The sequence below is a fragment of the Manis javanica genome, chromosome 3, assembly GCF_040802235.1.
Source record: "Manis javanica isolate MJ-LG chromosome 3, MJ_LKY, whole genome shotgun sequence".
Classification (NCBI taxonomy): Eukaryota; Metazoa; Chordata; class Mammalia; order Pholidota; family Manidae; genus Manis; species Manis javanica.
This window is the reverse complement of record NC_133158.1, coordinates 141,300,829-141,327,532: the sequence shown is the minus strand read 5'-3', so window position 1 is coordinate 141,327,532 and position 26,704 is coordinate 141,300,829.

The following is a 26,704-nucleotide window of genomic DNA, read 5'->3' as shown; positions in this document are numbered from 1 at the left end:
GTGATAGGAATAGTTTGCAGAGCTGGGACGAGTGACGGCTGGAAGAACTTCCCTTCTTGTTGGTTTGTGGCCTTCCTCTCCTGGGTGAATAGTGAACTCTTGTGGCTTGTGCCGGGTAGCTAATTGCAGCCAGGGCTTCTGCTTCTGCAAGGCTGCTATGGAGTTTATCTCTGCTCTTGCTGTGGATGTGGCCTGGCTTGGGCTGCTGCTCCAAAGTGGTGGAGTTGCATTGGAGAGTGAGCACCCGGGAGGCTATTTATCTCTGTAAGGGGCCTCCATGCTCCCTGCAGCCCAGGGGATTAGAGTGCCCAGAGATCCCTGGATTCCCTACCTCTGGACTAAGTGTCCCACCCTGCCCCTTTAAGACTTCCAAAAAGCACCCGCCAAAACAAAACAAAGACCACAAACACAAAAAATATGGCCGCTCATTTTTCTTTATTCTCCAGCGCCAGCATCAGACACCTGCTCACCGGTCTTGCTGCCCTGTTTCCCTAGTATTGGAGTCCCTGTCCCTTTAAGACTTGAAAAAGCACTCGCCACAACAAAACAACAACAACAACAACAAAAAAAAAAATAGTGGCCACTCGCTTTTCTTTTGTTCTCTGGCACTGGTTTCTGATACGTGCTCGCCAGTCTTGCTACCTTTTTCCCCTAGTTTTAGGTTCCCTGTCCCTTTAAGACTTCCAAATAGCACTCACCACAACAAAACAACAATAACAACAACAACAAAAAAAAAGACAACCGCTCGCTTTTCTTTTGTCCTCTGGCACTGGCCTCCGGTATCCGCTCACCATTCTTGCTGCCCTGTTTCCCTAGTATCCAGGGCCCCACACATGCACTGTGTCTGTGCTCTGATCCGGATGGCTGGGGCTGTGTGTTCAGCAGTCCTGGGCTCCTTCTCCCTCCCGCTCTGACTCTTCCTCTCTGGCTGGGGAGGGGCGCTCGGGACCTGCTGGGCTGGGGCTTGTATCTTACCCCCTTTGAGAGGCAGGTGTGGATGTGGTCTGGATGTTGTCCTGTGTCCACTGGTCTTTATTCTAGGAAGAGTTGTCTTTGTTATATTTTCATAGATGTATGTGGTTTTGGGAGGAGATTTCCACAGCTCTATTCACGCTGCCAACTTGGCTCTGCCCCCTCAATTTTATTTATCTTTTCTCTGATCTTTATTATGTCCCTCCTTCTGCTGACCTTAGGCCTCATTTGTTCTTCTTTTAACAATTTCAGTATTTGTGACATTAGACCATTCATTTGGGATTGTTCTTCCTTTTTTAAATATGCCTGGATTGCTATATACTTTCCTCTTAAGACTGCTTTTGCTGTGTCCCACAGTAGTTGAGGCTTTGTGTTGTTGTTGTCATTTGTTTCCATAAATTGCTGAATCTCCATTTTGATTTGGTCATTGATCCATTGATTATTAAGGAGTGTGTTGTTAAGGGTCCATGTGTTTGTGAGCCTTTTTGCTTTCTTTGTACAGTTTATTTCTAGTTTTATGCCTTTTTAGCCTGAAAAGTTGGTTGGTAGGATTTCAATCTTTTGGAATTTACTGAGGCTCTTTTTGTGGCCTAGTATGAGGTCTATTCAGGAGAATGTTCCATGTGCACTTGAGAAGAATGTGTATCCTTTTGCTTTTGGATGTAGAGTTCTGTAGACGTCTATTAGGTCCATCTGTTCTAGTGTGTTGTTCAGTGCCTCTGTGTCCTTACTTATTTTCTGTCTGATGGATCTGTCCTTTGTAGTGAGTGGTGTGTTGAAGTCTCCCAGAATGAATGCATTGTATTCTATTTCCTCCTTTAGTTCTGTTAGTATTTGTTTCAGTATGTTGGTGCTCCTGTATTGGGTGCATATATATTTTTAATGGTTATATCCTCTTGTTGGACTGAGCCCTTTATCATTATGTAATGTCCTTCTTTATCTTTTGTTACTTTCTTTATTTTGAAGTTTGTTTTGTCTGATACTAGTATTGCCACACCTGCTTTTTTCTCTCTGTTGTTTGCATGAAATATCTTTTTCCATCCCTTAACTTTAAGTCTGTGCATGTCTTGGGTTTGAGGTGAGTCTCTTGTAAGCAGCATATGGATTGGTCTTGCTTTTTTATCCATTCTATTACTCTGTGTCTTTTGATTAGTGCATTCAGTTCATTTACATTTAGGGTGACTATTGAAAGGTATATACTTATTGCGATTGCAAGCTTTAAGTTTGTGGTTACCAAAGGTTCAGGGTTAGCTTCTTTACTATCTTACTGTCTAACTTAACTCGCTTGTTGAGCTATTATAAACACGGTCTGATGATTCTTTATTTCTCTCCCTTCTTATTCTTCCTCCTCCCTTCTTCATATATTGGGTGTTTTGTTCTGTGCTCTTTTTAGGAGTGCTCCCATCTAGAGCAGTCCCTGTAAGATGCCCTGTAGAGGTGGTTTGTGGGAGGCAAATTCCCTCAACTTTTGCTTGTCTGGGAATTGTTTAATCCCTCCTTCATATTTAAATGATAATCATGCTGGACACAGTAGTCTTGGTTCGAGGCCCTTCTGTTTCATTGCATTAAGTATATCATGCCATTCTCTTCTGGCCTGTAGGGTTTCTGTTGAGAAGTCTGATGATAGCCTGATGGGTTTTCCTTTGTAGGTGACCTTTTTTTTTCTCTCTGGCTGCCTTTAATACTTTGTCCTTGTCTTTGATCTTTGCCATTGTAATTATTATGTTTCTTGGTGTTGCCCTCCTTGGATCCCTTGTCCTGGGAGTTCTGTGTACCTCTGTTGTCTGAGAGGCCATTTTCTCCCCTAGTTTGGGAAGTTTTCAGCAATTATTTCTTCAAAAAACACTTTCTATCCCTTTTTCTCTCTCTTCCTCTTCTGGTACCCCTATGATGCAGATATTGTTCCATTTCGATTGGTCACTTAGCTCTCTTAGAATTCTTTCATTCCTGGAGATCCTTTTATCTCTCTCTGCATCATCTTCTCCGCGTTCCTGTTCTCTGTTTTCTAGTCCATTAATGGTCTCTTGCCTCTGGTCCATTCTGTTTTGAAGTCCTTCCAGAGCTTGTTTTATTTCTGTATTCTCCTTCCTTAGTTCTTGCATATTTCTCTGCAAGTCCATCAGTATGGTTATGACTTTTGTTTTGAATTCTTTTTCAGGAAGACTGGTTAAATCTATCTCCCCAGGTTCCTTCTCAGGGGAAGATGTAGCAGATGCCAAAGCTGTCTGGGTTCTTCTTTTCTGGATCAAATATTTTTGCCTTTTCATGTTGATATGTGCTATTGACTGTCAGCTGGGAGAGCCAACTTTCCAGTTGCTACTGGCCTTTCTTTACTGGGACAACTGTGACCCCTAGTGGCTTGTGTTGGGCATTGCATGTAGACTGAGTGTGTCTTGCCCTGCCGGTATGGAGGAAACTCTCTTGCTGAGTGCGTGGCTAGCCTTAGGCTGCTTCTCTGCTATGGCTGGGCCCCGGAGGGGTAATGGACCTGTGGCTGTTTGGCTGTTTACCTCTGTGAGGGGTCTCAGAGCTGTTGCCCAGGGTGTTAGTGCGTCCGGGTTTCCCTGTAATTTCCAGCTGCTGGGCTGTGACCTGGGTTGTTTCCGTCCAGCTGTGGCATCCCTGTCCCTTTAAGACTTTCAAAAAGCACTCGCTTTTCTTTGTCACAGGGGCATCAGCTTCGGGACCCACTCAGAGGTCTTGCTGCCCTGTTTCCCTAGTTTCCAGCCCTCCACGCTTGCACTGTGTCTGTGTTCTGGTGCGGATGGCTAGGGCTGGGTGTTTAGTAGTCCTGGGCTCCCTCTCCCTCCCCACTCTGACTTCTCTCCTCCCGCTGGGAGCTGGGGTGAGGAGCTCTCATGTCCCCCCAGGCTGGGGCTTGTATCTTACCCCTTTCACCAGGCGCTGGGCTCTCGCACGTGTGGATGTAGTCTGGCTGTTGTCCTGTGTCTTCTGGTCTCTCTTTTAGGATTAGTTGTATTTGTTGTATTTTCAAAAATACATATGTTTTTTGGAGGAGATTCCCACTGTTCTACTCATGCTGCTATCTTGGCTCCGCCCTGAGAACTTTTTTATAGAAAGCATTATGTCTCAAGGCAAGCAAACATTCTAAAATTGAAAATGTTGATCCTCCCAATAATTCAGATTTGTCAAGATAAAACCAGATATTCTTGGAAATGACATAGCTATCAGAAATTGACAAACACTGAAGAAGAAAATATTTGACATACTGTGACTGACTTTATGTTACTTCAACATAAAATATATAAGTAATAGACATTTAGAATTTTCTTCATTCATTAATACATTTTCACATATTTGTAAGAAATTTTTAGATAAGTTCTTTGAGATCAATTTACATAATACCTAAAACTAAATTTATTTAAGAGAACAAATATTATAAAACCTTACATATTTGAGAAAGCCAACAATATTAGTTCCCCACATTTTTTTATTTTGTGTTAAACAATTTGTGTGTATATAGTTACTTTAGACTGGCAATCTGGAACACTTCAACACTGAAGGCTTGTTAATGTTAAATGCAGATGGTCATTTGACAAGGCAATTAGAGCTAAAGATAATAAATAATAGAATTTAAAGAACTGGTCCCTTCATCCATTCATTTACTTAATCAGAAATATTCATTGGGTATCAATAGCACACCAGGCCTGGTAGTGGGTACTGGGGATATTAAGAAGAAAAGCATAATAAAACCTTAAAGAAGGGGCATTCTAGTAGACCAGTTCTATACCACCATCCCTATGCTAAGCCAGTTTTCCAAATGTTTTTTTTTGGCTGACAGAATGTCAAAATTAGTGACTGTGAATATTGTATGCAGGTCATGCACTCACTGATACTTTACTGGCACTACCACTCTGTATGTTTTTATGCTTAGCCTGACCTGGGCATTTTACAGTGGGCCTTACTCTTGTACATATGTCTTTGCAAACTCTGGTATTATATATGAATAGATGACTGTGGCCATAAATAGTATTTGAGTGCCATTTTATAGTTTAAAGTCTTTTATTTCTAAATATTGAAGTTTCTGCCTATACAAAATAACAGTATTTTCTTTCTAATTTGTCAGCCAATAGAAAAATGAATACAAGAGTAAGCAAAGTAAAACTAGATCAAGAAGTAGACTGTGTTCAATGTGGGCTTAGTTTTCTTCTGAACTAAACTTACCTTCTAGGTTAAATGAAGCACATGATGGTAGGCCTCTCCCAAAGGACAATGGGAAAGGCTTGTTCCATCCTGAGAGACACAGAATTAACTGTTCTCTTTAAACAATTTCATAATAAATCATTCCACATTCTTTGGCTGTGATGGGGAACACAGTGTTGGGAGGAGTGTTGAACCTCTTCCCAGCCCTGAAGGACAGCACTTCCCTCAGACCTGGGCAAGTATGGCCCCCTGGGTCAGTGGCTGGTACTCTTAAATGCCTTTCTGGAAATATCTAAATCCCTCTCTAGCATATGGGACCAACTAAATCACAGAGGCTACAGTCCTGCAAAAAAGCACAGACATCTCTGCTGCAGGAGTACACGTCTCCCTGCTATGGACCAAAGAAGGAACATGAGGAGAGTAACCAGGAGAAAACTTTGTTTTTCATATATGCTTCTTATAGCAATCTGATGGGACAGATATTACAAATGGATAAACATAAATTGAAATGACAAATGAGGGGCCCAAAGTCACATAGTCTGTGTCAGAGCTGCATGTAATAATGTCTCAGCATCATCTTTATATCATAACCATGGTTTTCAAAGTAGAAACCCTATATTTAGGTATTGAGGCAAAGCAGAAACCACACCTTTGTTGGGAGAATATTCATGGCATATCCCTCACTCAGAACACCACGTCTACTTCAGGGAAGGATTTTTGTTCTTGTTGCCTCGGTTCATTCAGCTGTAAATGATTGTTATAATGCCAGTTATTCTATACAGTTAAAGGAAGTTAAAGAATGCTTTGGGAATCTTAATGACTATTAAAGTATTTCAGTCTGTTTAATTTAGTGCTGTTTGGTACTGAAAATAAAGACTCGCTCAGTATCCAGGTAACAGGTTGATAAATTTGAGTAACACTTTCTACTTACCCGTTTGGTACTTTTCGAACCCTGACTCCTAAACACCAGCAGCAGCTAAATATCTAAAATAGAATAAATGTTTCAGGCTTCCCCAGACATACCCAAAAGTTCCCTGTTGTAATATCCAACACCAACCATATCAAGAGATCTTTCTCTCCCTTTCTCTCTGTCTGTATATAGTTTAGTACCATTGTCCGTGGAGCATGGGACTGCTAGGCTAATATCACTACCAGTGAACAAATTTAGGCATCTTTTATAAAAAGCAATGCCTTTTCAATGGTTTATAATAAACCATAATGTGGTGTCTCACCTTATTTAAACTCATGTGCCTCAAAATTATATGTCATGCATTAATACTGTGGTGTTTCACAACACATTGTACAGTAGTGACCAAAAGCTAACCATAGCAGTTGATAATGAAAATGCTTTTTATACCACACACAACTGCAAAATGATTTTTTATGTTTCGGTGCAAGGGACCTGTCACATGCCACCACACACCAAAATTGATTATCTAACTAGGTACAAACTCTCAACCTCTACAGTTGAGAATAACTGGTGTTTAACCACAAGATGTTAATCATTTACTGTAAAAAAGAAAGGTATATCAAACCATACAGAGCCAATCTTTAGTCATAATCAAACTATTTTCCATATCCTCATCTCCCTTACTGACATTGGTTTGTGTTTACCTCCCCTTTAACTCATATACCACAGCCATATTTGTGTTCTCTCTATTGGGTTAACTGACCAAGCTCATTCCTGCCTTGACCTTTTTACTACCTAGAAATATCCTCTAATTTTTGTAAAATAGGTTCTTTTCTGTCATTCTCATTTTAGGTTACATATAAACTTCTCAGCAAGACCTTCTCTGGTCCTGTGAATTGCCCCCTGGTGTTGTATTTTCATCTTAGCATTTTTATCACTACTTTAGGGTTTTCTGTTTGTTTATTATGTCTTCTCCCAAGCCTCATCTCACTTTAGGGTATTAACACTTTAAGATTACAGGTTTTAAGAGTATTATTCAAAGTTTGTAAGCCTTCTTTTTAGAGTTTGCCGCTCAATAGGTACTCCAAGCATATCTGGTGAGAAAATATTGAGAAAGTAAATCCAGAAAAAATGATACAGTACAAACTATGAGCACAAAACATTGGTTTCTAGAAAAATAAGCCCACGTGACGGTGCTAACACCTACTATTTTCTTAATGTTTTCTATGTTGTTACATTTGTTTTCAACAACTCTTATGAAATTAAGATATTTTATTACAAATGTATATTACCAACAGTAATTATATATTAGTAAATAATTTGACGAGTGGAGACATTTAAGGAACTGCTCTAAAAATATACTTTCCACTGGTCCTCCATACTTTTCTGATCTACAGTCTACCTTCAATTTTACCTTGGATGTGTTGTAATTTTGGAATTGCTATTGTCCCCAAAATTATTGATCCTAAAATATTTTCAAAAAAGATAATAGAGCACTTTCTGTTAATCAGTTTTGGTTTCTAGATGATCTACTAATACATTTTAAAAATAATTCCATATCAGTTTATAGATATCATCTGTATTCTTTTTTATAATTCTATAGTACTCTACTGTGTTGAGGTATTCTGCTTTTTTTGACAAGTCTCCCATGTATGGAAATTTAAGTTTTTCTCCAAAATTTTTCTTTATATTTTATTTTAGAACCATGGATTTAGATTTACAAAAAGATTGCAAAGACAGTATAGGGAGTTTCTATATGCCACAAGTTTTACCTACTATTAACATCTTATTAGTATGATACACGTTACAACTAGCTAACCAATACTGATACATTTTTATTAACTAATATCTTTTCCCTATTCCATTTCACCACATTACCCTTTAGTAGTTATGCTTCCTTAGGCCCCTATTAGTTGGAATGGTTTCACAAACTTTCCTTAGTTTGATCCATGATAGTTTTGGAGAGTTGGTAAAGTATATTGTAGACTGTCCCTCACTGGGTCATATATTTTGTTTTTATTGTGACTGGATTGGGGTTATGTGTTTTTAGGAGGAAGATCACAGAGATGAAGTGCAGTTTTCATCATATTATATGAAGGGTGCATACTGTTAGCCTAACTTATCACAGATGATGATAACCTTGCTCGCCTGGCTGAGGTAGTGTTTGTCGGGTTTCTTTACTATAAACTTACTCTCCCTCTCCAAACTGTATTCTTTGGAAGCAAATTGCTATACATACTCATGTTCAAACTGGAAGTATGCTCTATCTCCTTGAGAATGGAGTACCTACATAAATTATTTAGAATTCTTCTGCCCCAGAGATTTGTCTAGTCTTCCTCATTAATTATTAGATTACAGTTGAACCTTGAACAACACAGTTTGTACTATGTGGGTCCACGTATATATGGATCTTTAAATTCAATGAATACGGTATAGTCCTGTAAATGTATTTTCTCTTCCTTACGATTTTCTTAATAACATTTTCTTTTCTCTAGCTTCCTTTATTGTAATAGTATACAATACATGTGCAAAATATACATTTAGAGACTGTTTATATTATCAGTAAGGCTTTCAGTAAACAAAAGCTAGTAATAAGTTTTGGGGGAGTCAAAAGTTATATGTGGATTTCTCACTGCATGGGGAGTCTGCATCCCCACCCCCACATTGTTCAAGGGTCCACTGTACTTATTTAGATGAGTATGGGCTTGTACATATTTATTTTACCTTTTTGTTTATAATCCAACACTACTTAATTTTATTTCTCAAATTCTCCCAGTTTTGGCCATTGGGAGCTCTTTCAGTTGGTTCCTGTGTTTCTTTAATATACATCCCATCAGTAGGATTTTTTTTTCTTAGCATTTTCTTACTTTCTGACACTATAGGATTCTTTAGGCTCATCTTGCATAATGCTTACCCTAATTCTAGAATTAGATATTTTTCCATTAGTATATGGTATTAGAAACCAATATCTGAGTGCTGGTGTGTTCATTGCTGCTGGGGTAGGTTTGCTTCTAGGACCTCTCAGCCAGTATATCAAAGATATATGTATATGTTTATAAGAGCCAGGTATAAACACATAACTGTAAAATTTCCTATAGGTAAACATGTTTATCTATATTAAGCTAAACATGACATCATATTATTTCCAGCTCTAATCAATTATTACATTGATTTTCCTAGCCCATTCTTGATGTTTATATGTAACCTCCCACTCCAATAGTAAGAAACCTGACTCCCACCATCTGCCGTCCAAATACTTAATTGCTCAATTTCATTATATATGTATAGTGTTATCACACTTAACCATGTCTCCATCTAAGAAACAACTTCATCAAGAATAGTACCTGTGTACAATATTTATTTAAGTTTTTGCCCTTAGTCTTACAGACTGTACTCATTTGCAAAATTATTGAGGTCAGCAGTTTTCTCCCATAGCCTTCATGTGGTTTTGCATATTTGCAATAGTTAGCTTGTTTAGTCCTATTCTGTATCCATGATGGGCTCCTCTGACTTCCTAAATGATATTTTAAAGTTGTATTGATTAAGGTTCATTCTGTGCTGTAAAATGCTATGTGTTTCGACAGATGTATGTGTCACGTGTCCAACATCACTATCGTATAATACAGTTTTACTGCCCTAAAAATCCTGTGTTCCTCACATTGGCAAACCTCAGCCCCAAAACCTTGGCAACCAGTGGTATCTCCACCTTATCTCTAGTTTTGACTTTTTCTGAATGTCATGTAATTGGAATCATACAGTACATAACCTTTTCAGAATGGTTTCATTCATTTTGCAATATTAATTTATCATCCATCATTTTTTTATAGCCTGATAGCCCATTTCTTGAAGTTGATGAATAATATTCCATTGTATGGTTATACCAGAGTTAATTTTTCCATTCATCTATTAAAGACATCGTGTTTGCTCTCAGTTTTTACAATTAAGGAAAAAGCTATGATAAACTTTTGCATACAGATTTTTGTATATACATAATTTGACTTGTCATATTAAAATTCAGCATAATGTGATGGTGAAAACATAGGTTTTGCAATTATAGTTTAAAAAATTTTGTCATTTTTCTAGCTGCAAAATCTTCAGATATGTTAATCATTCTGAATTTCAGTTTCCCCACTGTAAAAGAGAGAATCATAATTCATTCCTTCAACTCATCAAATAGGTTTTTATTTACTGAATAAATGAAGATAAAAAGACTTGGATATTTTGCAAAATTAAATAATGTAAAAACATATAGCATATTTTCTGGAATACAGTAGACCTAAATAAATTAATTTCCTTCTGATATTTTTTCTACTTTATATCTCATTTAAAATTGTATTCCGGTCATTTATCTTTGCTATTCTGACATCCCATGAATTTAATAATATTTTTGCATAAAACCATTACTCATAGCAAAGTTATATGGCTATGGTAATTCTAAAAATATTGATAATAATGTATTGGAGAATCACAGATAAACAAAATTATGTATTTATGCAAATTAACTCATTGTCCTTCAATATGGAGGTTTTGAATGAAGTACAGTGCTACATTTCATATTTTACTTTCATTTTCTCAGTATTTAAGTGAGAATTTTTCTGGTCCAATTTTTTTTACACTGTATGTAGAGCAACTTCTAGTTTCAATATTATGTTGCCTACAGTAAATGTCATTGTATTATATGTTTATTATGCAAATATGCCCAGAGGAAATGGACTTTTAAAAAATAATGGGTACATAAAAAAGAGTCATAACAATACATAGAAAGACCCATTTAAATATGCTATGAATTACTCTTTCTTTGTGCTATTTAATTAACTTAGGACTTTATAAATACTAAAATTACAGCTGCATTCATATGAATATATTAACCTTCAGGAGTATATACAGGTGCTTAATTTGAACTTAGCAAGATATATATATCAAATTAGGTGTCAATTAATTGATTAAAATATATTTGAGCAGCTATTTTAAAACTGACATTCAATAAACATCAGAAACAGATGAAGTTTTAATCTGCATTTCTTAACCTATTTTCAGTCTTAAATTTTATTTACCGTTTATTAAACTCCTAATGTGTGTCAGGCGCTATGTGTTGCTCTCATTTTACCCTATGAAACATTTCTCTAACATTAATTCCTACAAATTATGATCAATTATGCTTCTAAATGTCAACTTCTTCCTCAAGCCATTTTGAATGAAGTGGTTGCAGGAATGTTTCCTGTAAACAAAGTTCACAAATTTTCTAGTATCTTTGACCTTTAATTCTTAGACAACAGTTTATATCTACTTCATTCAAATTTCTCCTAAGTTTATTACATCATCTCTATGTAACTTAACATTAAATTAAATTAAAAAAAAAATAACATTGGGACATTTTTTATGATTATATTGGTCTTAATGATTAAAAATTAATCACTCACAGATATCCATTCATGGCAATGACTTATCAATGATTCATTCTTCCTTCTTTTAATGGTAATTTGTCCACTAATATTCTGTGAATAGATGTATAAACTAAAAGTCCGAAAGTTCCTCAGTTTGGTTCAGTGTTTATTAGTCTTTCATTAATGCATCTTATGTGTTTTAAATAAGACCTGCTAATTAAGTGAAAACTAATATAAAGTTAAAGTGTTTACATTTACCAAGTATTTGGGATTTTAAAATAGATTACATGAACATTATTCCTCAGATTAATACAAAAGCAATTTGTATTACTTATTTAAGCAACAATATACATTTACTACATGAATGGAAATAGAATGGAATAAGTCATCCCTTAACTTTTCCCTTCCCAAGTATCTCACATTATTCTGTAGTCATATACCACCTTAAATGCTTAATTTTCCTGCTCTTTTGTATACTATCAAAAATGCAATCCACAAAAGGCAAAGGTTAAGTTTTATATAAGTTGGGTTTCATAATATACCATGGAGATATACCATAGATTATTCAAGAAAATCCATTTCAATGATGCATGATGCATTCTTCTATTTTGGGTGATTTTGACATACGTATTTGAATAAAATTTATAGGAGGCAGCTATTTAAAAGCTCTGGTTTATACTATGTTTATACTTAACATTACATTGTATTAATTTTTTGCCTTTTCCTAACTGCCCAAGTTCCCAGCTGCAAGCCCACCATTACAAGAATGCACCTCTGCAATATAATTGCCTTCTTTCAAATGCAATTGTGTGTTCATTCCTCTGGGACCAGTTAAAGTTGCCATTGGAGTGCTAAAATCATTCTCTACTCTCCTACTTGAAAGTAAAGACCATTTTAAATTCTTTCCAAACGTTGATGAAGCTATTTTTATTATGATCCAATTTAATATTGAATCATGCATCAGGAATATCAATTAGGGCTAGAATCAAGATATATTTCTCATACAAAGCATTTACAGAATACAGCACTACACAATCATATTTAGAGCAGGTGAGGAGGGATTATATTTTTTTAATCTTCATATCTTATCTATATTTGACATTTGCTCACCATTTCTGCAGTCAAATATGAATCATATTATTTTGCCAAACTTTCTTTAGTTTGCTGCATTTTTATTAAGCTAATCATTTCACCTACTCTCTTGAGAGAGAACTTATAGGCTGCCTGTTCTCAGGTTGACACAAGAAATAGAGTTTCTTATAAAGTGAGACTAAATCCATAGGAAGATGATTATATAACGAAAGCATATACAAGTAAACCTGTTTCAGCTTTTTCTTAATATTACATATTTTGTAAAATAACAGATATGTAAATATTAGAAATCTATGGTCTGTCCATTCCAATAATTTAATAATCAATATTAAAGAATGCAAAAACAGAAAAATAATTGCATCAAGTAATATAGAGAAAGGCTTATTATCCTTAATACATGATTCCTTGAAATTATATAACCAATTACTTTCTTCCAATTAGAAAAATGAACAAATATAATAAAAAGATTACTGGTGGGAGAAGAAATACAAATAGCAAATACAGCAAAATATGCTCTTTTTAGGAAACGGTCAAGAATAGAGATTTCATATGATTTTCATCAAATTGACAAAATAAAATTCATTATTAATACTTTTGGCAGGTAGTTCTGTGCGGAGATAGAAATTTTCATGGAATGGTGGAAAGCTTTCTGGCAATAAATATATATGTGTTTTTGATTTAGAATTTCTCTAGCAAATTATTCTAATGATGCCAAGAAATACTGATGAATAAAGATGTCTGTCAGAGTATTTTTCATAATAGTAAAAAAATTGGGAACATCACACATATCTAGTACTAGCAGTTTTATAATGTGAGGCATATCACATTTCTATTAAAAAGGTAAATATTTAAAGATTGTTTAATAGTATAAAAATGGCTACCTTATAATAATAACATGGCAGATTATAGAGCTGTAAACCCAATGTTACTCTAATTTTTCTATTGGTTACATGTATTCAAATGAAATATCATGAAGGGAATTCACCAAAACCTTAACACTGGTTATTTCTTTGGTGGTTGCATATTTTAAATTTACATATTTTTTGCCAATATTTTCAACAAAGAGCTAATTTTTTTAATTAAAAATTACGGAAAGATAAATAATTTATTATTTTTTAATTGAAATATAGTAGATATGCAATCTTATCTTGGTTTCAAGTATACAACATAGTGATTCAACAGTTACACACATTATTAAATCCTCACTCGAACTAATGCAGTTACTATCTGTCAACATAGAAAGATGTTAGAGAATCATTGGCTATATTCTCCATGCTGCACCACCATCCCAGTGACCAACTTCTATTATGATTAAGATTTTTGTGTCCTTTTATCCCCCTCACATTCCACATTCACCCACCCAACGCCTCTACCATGGTAACGACCAGTCACTTCTCAGTGTCTATAAGTCTACTGCTGTTTTGTTCATTTTGTTTTGTTTGTTTTTAGATTCTACACATAAGTGAAATCATATGTTATTTGTCTTTATCCACCTAACTTGTTTCACTTAGCATAAGAATTTACATTTAGCATATTATTGAAGAATGATGCAATTTTTCTACATTTCCAACAGTAACTTCAATATTTAATTATGAGTTGGCATTAAAATTATACTTGTTTCAAAGCATAAACATACATAAAGATTAATTTGCTTTTGGGATTTATAAAAATTCTGCACATACATAGATTTCAAAGCGGAAACTCAATTTGCATTTCTCTAGACATTTATAAAACTGCTTTCATAGGATTGTCATCATTTTGCTTCTCTGAAATGTTACATATACATATTTATTTATACAATTTATTCCTCAACTTACTTATATTAGTATTAATTGCATAATTCAATGTTGTTAAATACACACACACACACACACATACACATTGCTTAGAATTAATTATCTACATTCATCTATTTCAAATGTAGAATCTTCATTTCCAGATTACTTTCGGGAATCAGAAGATATGGCATAACTCAGCTTCATATTTTTTTGCAGAACACCATTGGCTGATGGCATTTGCCTTATTTTACACCACAGATCCAAGCTGACTTTATCAGTTAGGTTATCTGTATGAACCATGTGGGCATTTGAACTTACAATCTGTATTGACCAAAATGTCATGCAGTAATAGTATGCCATTAACAAGAATGAACTTTACATTATCAAGATCATGATATTCTAAGACTTCTAATTCTTAAAATACTACAATTGTGTGTGTGGTGTTTCTTGAGACATAAGTGATTTATTTATTTTTATTTGCATTCAAACTGTCCAGCAAGATAGAAAAATAAAGGACAACGAATTGAAAATTTATGTTTTCTTACTATATTAAATGAAACTGGAGATTACAATTAAATATTGAAGTGTTTCTTCACAAAATATTTAAATGTGCATCATAGTAAATTTTCCTGCCACAGTTCATTACTCATGTTCAAAGTAAGTGAATTGGCAATAATATGACTCAAATCTATACCTGACATATATTTTTATATGTAAAAATGTTTGAGTGATTTATAACTTACAGTATTTCTTTTATTTGATATAAAAACAAAGATGGTGCTTTTCTAAGGGGTGTGTCAGGTAACTCAGGTCACAAGACATTCAGGGACTTGGAAGAATATTTCAGCTTGAAGCAGGCTGATTTACTTTGTGTTGGTTTTAATATTCTCTTTCCACATCTAACTGCATGAATTCCTTCCTTATGGACAGGATGTGTATGCAACCCAGGGTGTAGACGCTTAGGACAAGTTATCTATCTTCTCTGAATGGTTGGGTAACTAAGTAGAGACCGAAATATTTTGTGTTCAAGAGATTTACACAAACACTGGTTAAGTACACATTTGTTTCATTGTTGGACTACATGGGGTCCTTCATTTAGGATACATTATGTTGTGTTCTGCCATTGGATTAAATAGAATCAGCAAAGAGTAACTGGACTATGTTTTATTGCACCAATTTTTTGTAGAACTATGTTTGTGAACTTCCTTATCAGTCTATCTAGGAGAAAATGTTAGACAGGTACCCAGGAAACAAAGCCCCATGCAGCGCCAATATGATGCCATCAAGGACTTTATTATAATAAACATTGTTCTTAAAGAATAACTATTGTTCCTAGAAGAACATATTTAATTTTATGATAACTGAAATGTGTAAATGAGCAGAATACCTTTTTTACAGGAGTTTCTAACCAAACTTCAAGCCAAATTCTCAGTCCATGGAAATGTTAACCAAACTGAGTTGGGTTTGCCTGTGTGCCTCAGAACACTAAACACTGAAGCACAGGTCTTGGGCAGAAAGAAAGCTTGTATTGCAATGTGGTGGAGCAAGGGCACAGGAGTCTAGCTTAAATCTGTCTCCTCAATTCAAGGACCAGAGAGACTTGGAGCGGGAACACAGAGGTGTCAGTTACTGACTGGACAAAGGAGAGCAAGGTCGCTGAGATTTCTGCGCTTGTGCAAGGCCAATCAATGCTTCTATTTGAGAGGGATGCTCATTTTCAGCGGGTTAGCATGTGCACAGTTGGGGATTTTCATCTGGTGATGTCAAAGGTCATTGGGTGGTCGCTTCCCTTCTGCATAGTGTCAGGGCATCTGTGTTGGTTTTAATTGGTTTTGACTGGTCCTGTTGTCTCTCCAAGTGCAGGTATGCTCTGACTTTTGTTAGCAACGCTGTGGTTTCAATCAAATTAACCCGTGGGTGCAGGATTTCAGTTCAAGTTCACTCTATGGTGTACAGTTTCAGAAGTATGAAAGGCAATGTCATGGTCATCTTCATTTCGTTATTGATTAATTTCCATATTTACCTTTTATTTTTTCCCCTATCTTATGAGATATAAATATAGATGAAGATATAGATTCAATTATCCTTATCAGTCACCATTCTTTCTGAACAATGTGTGTCAAAAACAAATATATACAGAATGTAAAATCAAGATCACATGAAGTTGTGTGTGTTTATGTTTGTGTGTAAATTAAAAAACTTCATATTTTAGACCAGTCTTAGGTTCATAGCAAAACTGAGCAGAAAGTGCAGAAAGTTTCCAAACATTTTCTGTTCCCCTACCACCACCATACACACAGTTTCTCTACTAGGGACATACAATGCCCTGGTAGTGTATTTGTTACATTTGATGAACCTACATTAACATATTATCACCCAAAGCCCATATTTACATTGGAATTCTCTGTGATGCTGTGTACTCTTACAGGTTTTGACAAATGTGTAATGACATGTACCCACCATTGTAGTGTAATACCGAATAGTTTCCCTGCCATAAAATCTTCTATGCTCTGCCTATTCATACCTCTCTCTCTCCTAAGCCCTGGCAATCACTGATCTTTTTGCTCTTTCCATAATTTTTTACCCTTTGCATAGTTTAACCTTTTTCATGAACCATTTCAAGGACCAGAGTTGTAATCATATAACAGATGGACATTTCAGGTTGTCCTCTTTCAATTAGTAATAGGCATATAAGTTGCCTCCAAGTCTTTTTAGGACTTGACAGCTCATTTCTTTTTAGCACTGAAAATATTTCATTGTCGGCACTTATCACAGTTTATTTATTCATTCGCCTACTGAAAGATATCTTAGTTGCTTCAAAGTTTTAGCAATTATGAATATGGTTACTATATGTATCCATGTGCATGTTTTTATCTAGACATTATTTTTCAACTCCTTGGAGTAAATGCTAAAGAGCATGATTGCTGTGTCATATAGTAAGAGTGTACTTCGTTAGGTAAGAAACCACCAAATTTTCTTCCAAAGTGGCCGTACCGTTTTGCATTCCCACCAGCAGTGACTGAGAATTCCTGTTGTGCCACATCCTCATTAGCATTTGGTATTGTCAGAGTTCTGGATTTTCAGCATTCTAATTAGAATGCAGTGATATCTTGTTCTAGTGGCAGTTCCTTATGACAAATAATGAGGAACATCTTTGCATATGCTTTCTTGTTATCTGTATATTTTCTGGTCTGACACAGTCCACACAGTATGTTACTGAGTGCCCTGCCTGGTGGACACTGATGGAAACTTACTTTTGACCCTGAGGAAATTGAAGCCCAGAGAAGTCAGGGAGGTGAGAGGTCACACAGCTTTTACCCAAAGGCCATCTGGCTTGTCTGGTTCTTAACTGCTTCTTGCAGGGATTTCTAGAATTGAGAGCGTTGACTATAAATCTCCATTTTATAGATGCATAAACCAAGGCCCAGAGGAGGCTTGCCAAGAGGTTCAGTAGCTCCTCAGAGGCTCAGCAAAGTCAGTGGTCCCCATCCTATAAAAAGAAGTGATGTCACAGACATTAGTAACCCTCAGCATTGCCTACAACCTGCTGGTCACCAACACCAACATCTGTGGACCTACACCAGCAAGCAGGTGGGCTTCTGTAAAGGGGATGGTATCGTGAGGCTCCAGCTCAGGTACATGTTGGAGGTGGGCAGCCCTGAGCACAGTCCCCTGAAAATCACAGACCTGCCGTCTCCTCCAGGGAAGCATCACCCAACACAGGAACATCCAGGTGGGGCATCTTATTATTGAGATTAACGGGCAAAGTGCAGTGGCCAAAGCGCACACTGAGGTGCACAGGTAATGGGTGGGCTCCACAGTGCCTTCCTGTGAGGCCCATTGTGCCCCAAGGTGCCCATCTCCTCTCCCGCCAACCAGGCCCACATCAAGATGATTCCAGTATCACCTACTGCCTACTCAAAGCAGTCCATTTACCTGTGACCGGCCAACGCCCACCACTGCGCCTTAGCCCCCAGTGGCCCTGGAAATCCGTGTGTGGCCCCTCGTTTCTGGTCAGGGCACAAAAGAAATCTTGGCTCTATATTATTTTCTGATGTAAAAATTAAAAGTTTATTGAATAGGAATAGTCTCGGATTGGTGTCTAGGTTTGAGAGAGCAAAGGCAGGAAATGATTCTTGCCTTTCCTCCTTCCTGGATGTCACGAGAAGTGAGTGCTGTGACAATATTCTATTTATGAAAGTCTGGCAGAGGGAGGCAGGAATCCAGGTTGTATTTGGGAAACTGTGTCTCAGCTCCAGGGAGGAAAATGGAGAACAGTCCCCTGGACACAGAGAGAGGGGGTCACAAATTTGTGGCTGAGCCACAGTTGTAGTCAGCTTTATCACAGGACTTCACATCTCAGACTCATGTAAACTTTCCTCAGAATTTCCCATTCATATGTCCTGGTGATTAGGAAATAGAAGAGAGGCTGTGGGTGGGAAGGGCATGAACTTACCCACCATTAATTAAGTCTGACTCTGTCTTAGGCACAATGGGTATGAACAGAGATGACTTAGATTGAGTATTTAGGGGGTCAAACCTTGTTAACAAACTCCTACACATCCTTCAAAGACCTGGCTCCAAGGTCCTATCCTTCAGGACACGTTCTCAATCCTTCCAGCAAAAGGAGCCCTACTTTCTTGGCCATGATTACATGGGGCTTGGAGTAACTCTATTTGGCTTTATCTTGAGCACTAAGCTATGAGTACCATGAAGGCATAGCTTGGTTCTAGGTTTCTTCTCTCTCTTCTTCACCCCAAGCCTAAAACCCAGGGAAGGGGCTTGAGGGGCCTCAATCTGGAGTATGGGGGTTCCTACCATATGCTCTCCTGTCACCATGGGGATGCCAGCCATTCACCTTGGAGAGGGAGAAGGGAGAATAACACTTCCCTGAAAAGTATAATAAGCCAGAATAAATAAGCACCTCATCCCACTTCCCCACCTTTGCCTAGACAGTGCTACCCACAGGCTCTCTTGTTGCCCACACCAAGTCTGTCCCTCAGCTCCAGTTTGAAATGAGGAAATAGATTGAGATCTTCTAGCCCTTCATCAAAGGGAGAATTGAGTTTCCCATCTGTAAGATCCTCAGAAGGCTGTTGTCAGGAGTTTACAAATGAGTTTCTTCACCGAAAGTGCTTAGAATAGTGCCTGCTGCATAAGCAGGCTGCCCTGGACAGTTGAGCAGGTTGGGCACTGTACAGCCCCAGGGGGTGCCATTCTAACCAGACACATTATGGATTTGTACATTTTTACACTTCCCTAGAGAGGGTCTGAAGGAAGGTGTGCCTCCATTGGATTCACAGAAAGGAATGTGGAGTTGAGACAACCCCATATAAAGTAAGTGTTAAATAAATATTTGTTTTAAAAAACCCAACTATTATGGGAAGGGACTTGAGTGAAATGCATTTAGTTTCAAGAACATCTCTTTGACATCAAGACTGTTATCATTTATTCTTGTATCCCAAATAAGGAAACTCCTACAGAGGCTAACATGTGTGCTTTAAGTTGTGCAGTGACTCAGTGGTTCAAGTATCCCAGGTCCTGGACCCAAGTTCTGGATACTGATCTGATCTGCCAACTAACATCCTGGCAGGAAATAGGCTCCTCATTGTGTCTCCACCCCATCCCAAGATCCTCAGGGCCAAGCCCATGCACTGCTCACTCAGGCCCTTCAGTGAGCCAAGGATCTCCTGTGAACCTAGGGCTCTGCAGCTAGTCAACCAGCGATGGTGTTAAAGACTCAAAAAGGGCTAGTGGTGGGGAGCCTTTTGCACACCGTGTGGGATCCACTTTCCTCATCCATGTAGATGCCATCCTTGCCATATTTCCCGTAATCACTGTTGACCATGGATCTGAAAGATGAAGGTTGAAGTTTAACCAGTGACCCCAGGATGAGTTTTGACCATTGACCATTGCATGACTCAAATTAGAGACGAAATGTGAGCTGAGCCCAGATGCTTGATTATAGACCCAGAAGAAGAACCCAAACTTAGTTCCCCAGTCCCAACTAACCTCAGATACAAGATCAGGAGGCTAAGCTCAAGTCAGATTCCTGGGGTGGCACATTGTAATACAAAATCCCCCCAGGGGTGGGCCTGTTTTAAAAAACTCTTTGTTTGATTTCTTTAAGATTTCTTTGTGTATTTTGAGTATTAGTCTTTTATCAGATATATATCTTTAGCAAGTATTTTCTTTGGTCTGTGGCTTCTTTTTTCATTCACTTGATGAGATAGTTTGCCTTGCTGAAATTTTTAATTTTAATCTGGAATATCGATCTTTCTTTCATGGTTTGTTTCTTTTGTGTTGTATCTGACAAGTCATTGTCATACCCAAGGTCATCAAGATTTTTCCCTATTATTCCTCTAGAAGTTTTATAGTTTTGTTTTTGCATTTATATGATCCATTTTGAGTTGTGTTAAAGAGTGTTAATAACATGCATTTTTTAAACTATTTTTAGACATTTTAAACATTTTTTAAATTAAAGCATCATTGATATAAAATTTTATGATGGTTTCCCATAAACAACTCTGGTTTCAACATTCACCCATATTATCAAGTCCTCACCCCCTCTACTGCAGTCACTATCAGTGTAGTAAGATGCTGTAGAGTCATTACTTGACTTCTCTGTGCTGTACTTCTCTTGTGACTACCTATATTGTGATTGTCTTCCTCTCCACCCACCCTCTTCAACACCCACCTTTCGTAACCACTAGACCCTTCTTGGTGTCTGTAAGTCTGCTGCTGTTTTGTTTTGTTGTTCTACTCCACAAATGAGTGAAATCATTTGGTACTTGTCTTCCTCCACCTGGCTTATTTCACTGAGCATAATACCTTCTAGATCCATCCACATTGCTGCAAGTGGGTAGATTTCTTTTCTTTTCGGCTGATAATATTCCATTGTGCATATGTACCACCTCTTCTTTATCCATTCATCCAATGATTGACACTTAGGTTGCTTCCATACCTTGGCTACTATAAATAGTGCAGTGAAAAATATAGGGGTCCACATGTCTTTTTGAATTAGGGATCTTGTTTTCTTTGGGTAAATTCCTAGGAGTAGAATTCCTGGGTCAAATGGTATTTCTAATTTTAGTCTTTTGTAGAACCTCCATACTGCTTTCTACAGTGGTTACACTAACTGACATTCCCACCAACAGTGTAGGAGTGTTCCCATTTCTCTGCATCCTCTCTAGCCCTGGTTGTTCCTTGTCTTTTGGATAATGGCCATCCTAACTGGTGTGAGGTGATATTTCATTGCAGTTTTAATTTGCATTTCCCTGATGATTAGCAATGTGGAGCATCTTTTCATATGTCTGTTGGCCATCTATATTTCTTCTTTGGAGAAGTGTCTGCTCAGATTCTCTACACATTTTTTAAACAGGTTGTTTGTTTTTTGGGTGTTGAGGCATGTGAATTCTTTATATATTTTGGATCATAACCCCTTATCGGATAAATTGGTCATGAATATATTCTCTCATACTGTAGGATGTCTTTTTGTTCTGCAAATGGTGTCCTTTGCTGTACAGAAGTGTATAGTTTGATGTAGTCCCACTTGTTCATTTTTTATTTTGTTTACCTTGTCTGAGGAGATACATTCAGGAAAAAGGTTGCTAATGTAGAGATTTTTGCCTATGTTTTCTTCTAAGAGTTTTATGGTTTCATGACTTACATTCAGATCTTTGATCCATGTTGAATTTACTTTTGTATATAAGGTTAGACAATGATCCAGTTTCATTCTCTTACATATAGTTGTCCAGAATATCTTATGCATTTAATTATTGTGTTTTACATATAATTCAGAATAATGTCATCAAATTATATTAAGCCTTATAACATAAACCTTATACCATATTTCAAATTGATTCAGCTTTTCTAAAAGGCTTTACTTATATTCATTCTTCATTCTTTGCAAAGTATTCTGAATTTGTATGTTGAATAAATTTATTTGATTATGTTTAAGAGCTAAGATTTATTTCATGTGTTCACCATAATTGAAGAAACAATACTACCAAAGTTTAGGACAAACAACAAATTTTAAATACAATCTCTCATAGCAATTACATGGTACATCTGACAATCGCGCTCTTTCTGTTTGCTCAGGCCAGAAATCCATGACTCTCCCTTAAACTCTGTGTTCTCCCTTGAAAGTCTCATTTTCAATTAGTCATTGAATACTGAGAACTTAAATGCTGAAATATCTATTGAATCTATAATCTTCTCTCCAACATGATCATTTCTCTTCTGAATCAATCAGTATCCTCCCAATTTATCCCCTTGCCTCCAACCTTATCTCACCTCCATATGTCATCCACACTACAAAGTGGGATATCTAAAATTCCAGTTATACTTTTCATTGCTTTCTGGATAAAAGCTAGTATCATTGCATAACTAATGCATCCTGTTATATCTTCCCATATTGTCTCACTTTCAAAATGTTGAAATTACCTTTTTCACCTTTTTCCATGAAGTCACCTGGCATATGTCAGAAAAATCCTAATAAAATATTATATCATTGTGTAATGTTGTGATTGCCAGCATTAAAGTTCATACTCTTGTTCTTTAAAACTCCCACACCCTGCTACAAAAGTAGTTGTATCAATCCCTTCTTTTCTCCTGTTACGACATTATAAGTGATCTTTTCATTAGTTATGCTGGTCTTTTCAGTATCCTCCTTGCATGATCCTCTTTCCCTCACTTCTCTAACACTTTTACCATGTCTAGAACTTATTCCTTATTGTACCTCTACTTCATTAATAGACTCAGGAAGCTCAAAGACTAATTCCTCACACTGCTATTCCAACAGCTTGCTGCAATCCAAATCATGTAGGTATTATTTTTTCCCTAAGGGTTTATAAAATGTAAATAAAACAATAACTATCTCAAATCCTGTCTTTTAACTGAATGCACAGACCAGTGTATTTGGTATGGCAGACAGTAAGCCTTTGGTGAGTGTGCGTGTCTAAAAGCTATGGCTACAAACTTTGAAACAGGCTATTGAACATCTTACTTCTATTTTCTTCATAAAGTTTCCTAAGCATTCTCCAGTTAGCCATTTCCCCATTCCTTTATTAAACCTATTATATAATACCTTTACTACATACTGCCAATAAACTACATTCTCATATCAGTTATACTGCATTTTAAAACATCTTGTATTTTTCACTTGATTCACTTTCTCACTTCTCCCAAACTAACAACTTGAAATGAACATGTCCCTCAGGAGTCTGATGAATTATAACCCACAATATCTTTTCAAAGAAGGAATTTTTCTTCAATATAAGACATTTTAATTTTATATAAATATTGCATCCTATTCTTTATAAAATCATATTTTTAATCTCAAATAAAGATGTAAATCCCTTACTATTAGCTAAAGCAAGCAACTAAAAATATCTTTAATTTTTTAATCTATATTTTTGATTATTAGTTGATGTGGTTTCTTAGATCTATTATTTCTTTCTTCAAGGTACTTCCTTACATCTGTTTTATTGCCACAATATTGCAACATATCTTTAATAAATATGAATATACAAATTGAAGTGATTTAAATATCACAGTCATTGTGTTTATTTCTTAGTCTTTTCCATATAAAAACAGTAGGATCATGATTAATATAGTCCACAGTGATAAAATCTATTTAAAAATAAGCATGTATGTACATCCAGTGTTTTCACAATAATAATACTTATTACTGATTTGTTTATTGTAATTGTGAATGTAATATATCTTTACTGTAAATCTTACTGTGTGGACTTGTGGCACAATATTATGTTTAACATATATTAATGATTTCAACTTTAACATTAATCATTGGAATAAATAATTCATTGATATAAATCTATGATGTTAGAGACTTCTTATTTTTCATCACTAACCCATATTTTCAACTAAAGAATAATTAAAACATTGCTATAATTTGAATGATATTTTGATAAATTTACCAAACCAACCAATCACTCAAGCAAAAAAATGGGTTTCTTGGTGATTATTTTTTTCTCTATGTTAGGAGTTGGAATTTAACATAAATTAAATAATTAAAAATTATTTGTAGGATATATAATATATTACATGTAACTATACACATTATATATGATATTCCTTCAAAAAAAGTAGACTCATTTTTCTTAAAGCTAGTCTTTTAAAAGCTCCTATTGGCTGATAAGAAATCGTTAACCATCACACTTGTTAGACCAACACTACGTGCTCAAATAAACACCAACATCAGATTAATTATCTGTTCTCTCTGGAGAAACCCACTGAACAAGGGCATGATGACAGCACTAGTAACACTGATAGTAACAACAACACAAGAAAAGTTGAAAAAGGAAGAAAAAATTAATTCTCCAGATAGATCCTATGGTTTTCTTTTTTCCCAACTCCCTGGAGTTTTTTGCATCTCACGTAAGAACAGTAATATTTGGAACGATTTTTATTTCCTTTTGTATTACCTTAATGATGGCATTCTTCCATATAAGATGAGCTTTCCTAGGTTGTGTTTTTCTGTAAGCTATTTTATTGTTGGCAAAAATATACTATTGTTTAGAAAATCTATCTCTTGGTAATGATCAATATCTCCTGACTGAATATAGTAATTAAAATGAAGCACAATTTATTTCATCCATCTGAAGTTTCAGCTCACTCGGAATTTGAATAATGCATACAACTTTTACATTTTGACTTGATGTAACCACTTGAACTAGATGCTTGCCCTTCCAACAGGGGGCGGTTGATGAACCAGGTCCTTAGATAAAATCATTTGGTTTTTTCAGCCTTTGCTTTCCCCAGTGAGAACCACTGAAAAGCTATTCTAGGTCAGCCTTTGAAGCGAAGGTGCTCTTGACCCATTCATTTTTTGAATTGCTCTCAACTGAAAGGAATATTTGTGAAGTGCATCTTTTCTTAGATCCCACCTATGAAAGAAGGATATTTTATCCAATTGCTTGATTTTATCTTCCTTCTGGATCTGTGCCATTTCTTGGGACTTACATCCTGTCTAAGCCTCCTCATATCACCATAATAATTATACTAAGCCTAGTGTCAATAGTTCACAGACAGCTTTTTAATCAAACAAGATAAAAATATTTTCAAAAAGGAACTTAACTTCTTTATCCTTTGATTAACCACAAAGAAATTAATTATAAAGAACATATTTCAAAACTCTAATTTGAAGCATAGATTCTCAATAATACTATTGCACTATGCATACGGTAATGATCAGTTGGCTCAAAGTAAATATTTCCTTAATGAAAGGCGAAATAGATTAATGCATTCCTATTTCATCATGAAGTTTTTATTATCCCAAGGTTATCAGTGTAGGTTGATGATGTTTCACATGCTTTATGCTTAAACGTTTTGTAAAATTTGCCTGCCTTTTTTTAGAAATCAGGTGGAAAGGTAGATTAAAAATTTGTCTGGGATTGAAATTAATTTATGCCCAAAGGCTAACAAGAAATAGCTGTACAACATGTTGTGAAAGACTTCTAATATGTGATCCCTACAGATTTTTTATTAATCAGTTTTTAGAACACATGATGACTATGCCTGAACTCTTTGTTTATGAGTTTTTTTAGTCTATCAAGTTTAAAGAGAATAATTTCTTCTTATTAAATTGTAATTACTCTGTAATATGTGTATTTATTTATTTCATATATTGAATTCTAATTACTCTGTATATCCATTCTCTCTCTCTTTGCATATATATATATATATATATATATATATATATATATATAAAATATTATTTCCTGTATGGTTATAGGTTTAACCACTACCCCACTACTTTAATAGTGGATTTTTTTTTCTAAGTGAATAAGCGGATGGAGTAAATAGCAATAATTTTTAAGAATGATTGAAATATCCTTGGAACATTGCCATGATAGTGGAGGTGGAGTAGCCATTTGCAGTTACTAAATGACAAATCATATGATAGAGGTGACTGGGCAGGAGGAGAAGAACCATGGATATTTTATAATGAAAAGAGTTACTATATCAGCCCCAGACTATTTGTTTTTGGAACTCTTTCTGTAAGAAAAATGCAAACTGCAAATTGTTTAAGCTACTTTTTAGCTAGATTCTTTGTTACCTGCATTAAAAAATGCAATTCACAAATAGTGAAGATGCTTAAATGTTAACAACAGGAAATAATAATAGTGTCTAGCCCACACATGACCTTAAAACTACATTTAACAATCGTTAGGTTCACAAAAATATTATTTGACCAGGAAGGTTACTGTGGATACAAAGCAACAGTATATAGTTATAGATTAACACTGCCTTTGAAAGTCAGTAAAATGAAAACTCACAGCCTACACTCAATTCCTTAAACTCAAAATTGGACTCAGTTGTTACAGTCTTCCCTCAGCAATTTAGATATCTGATATTTCAAACAATTTCATATTTTTGTT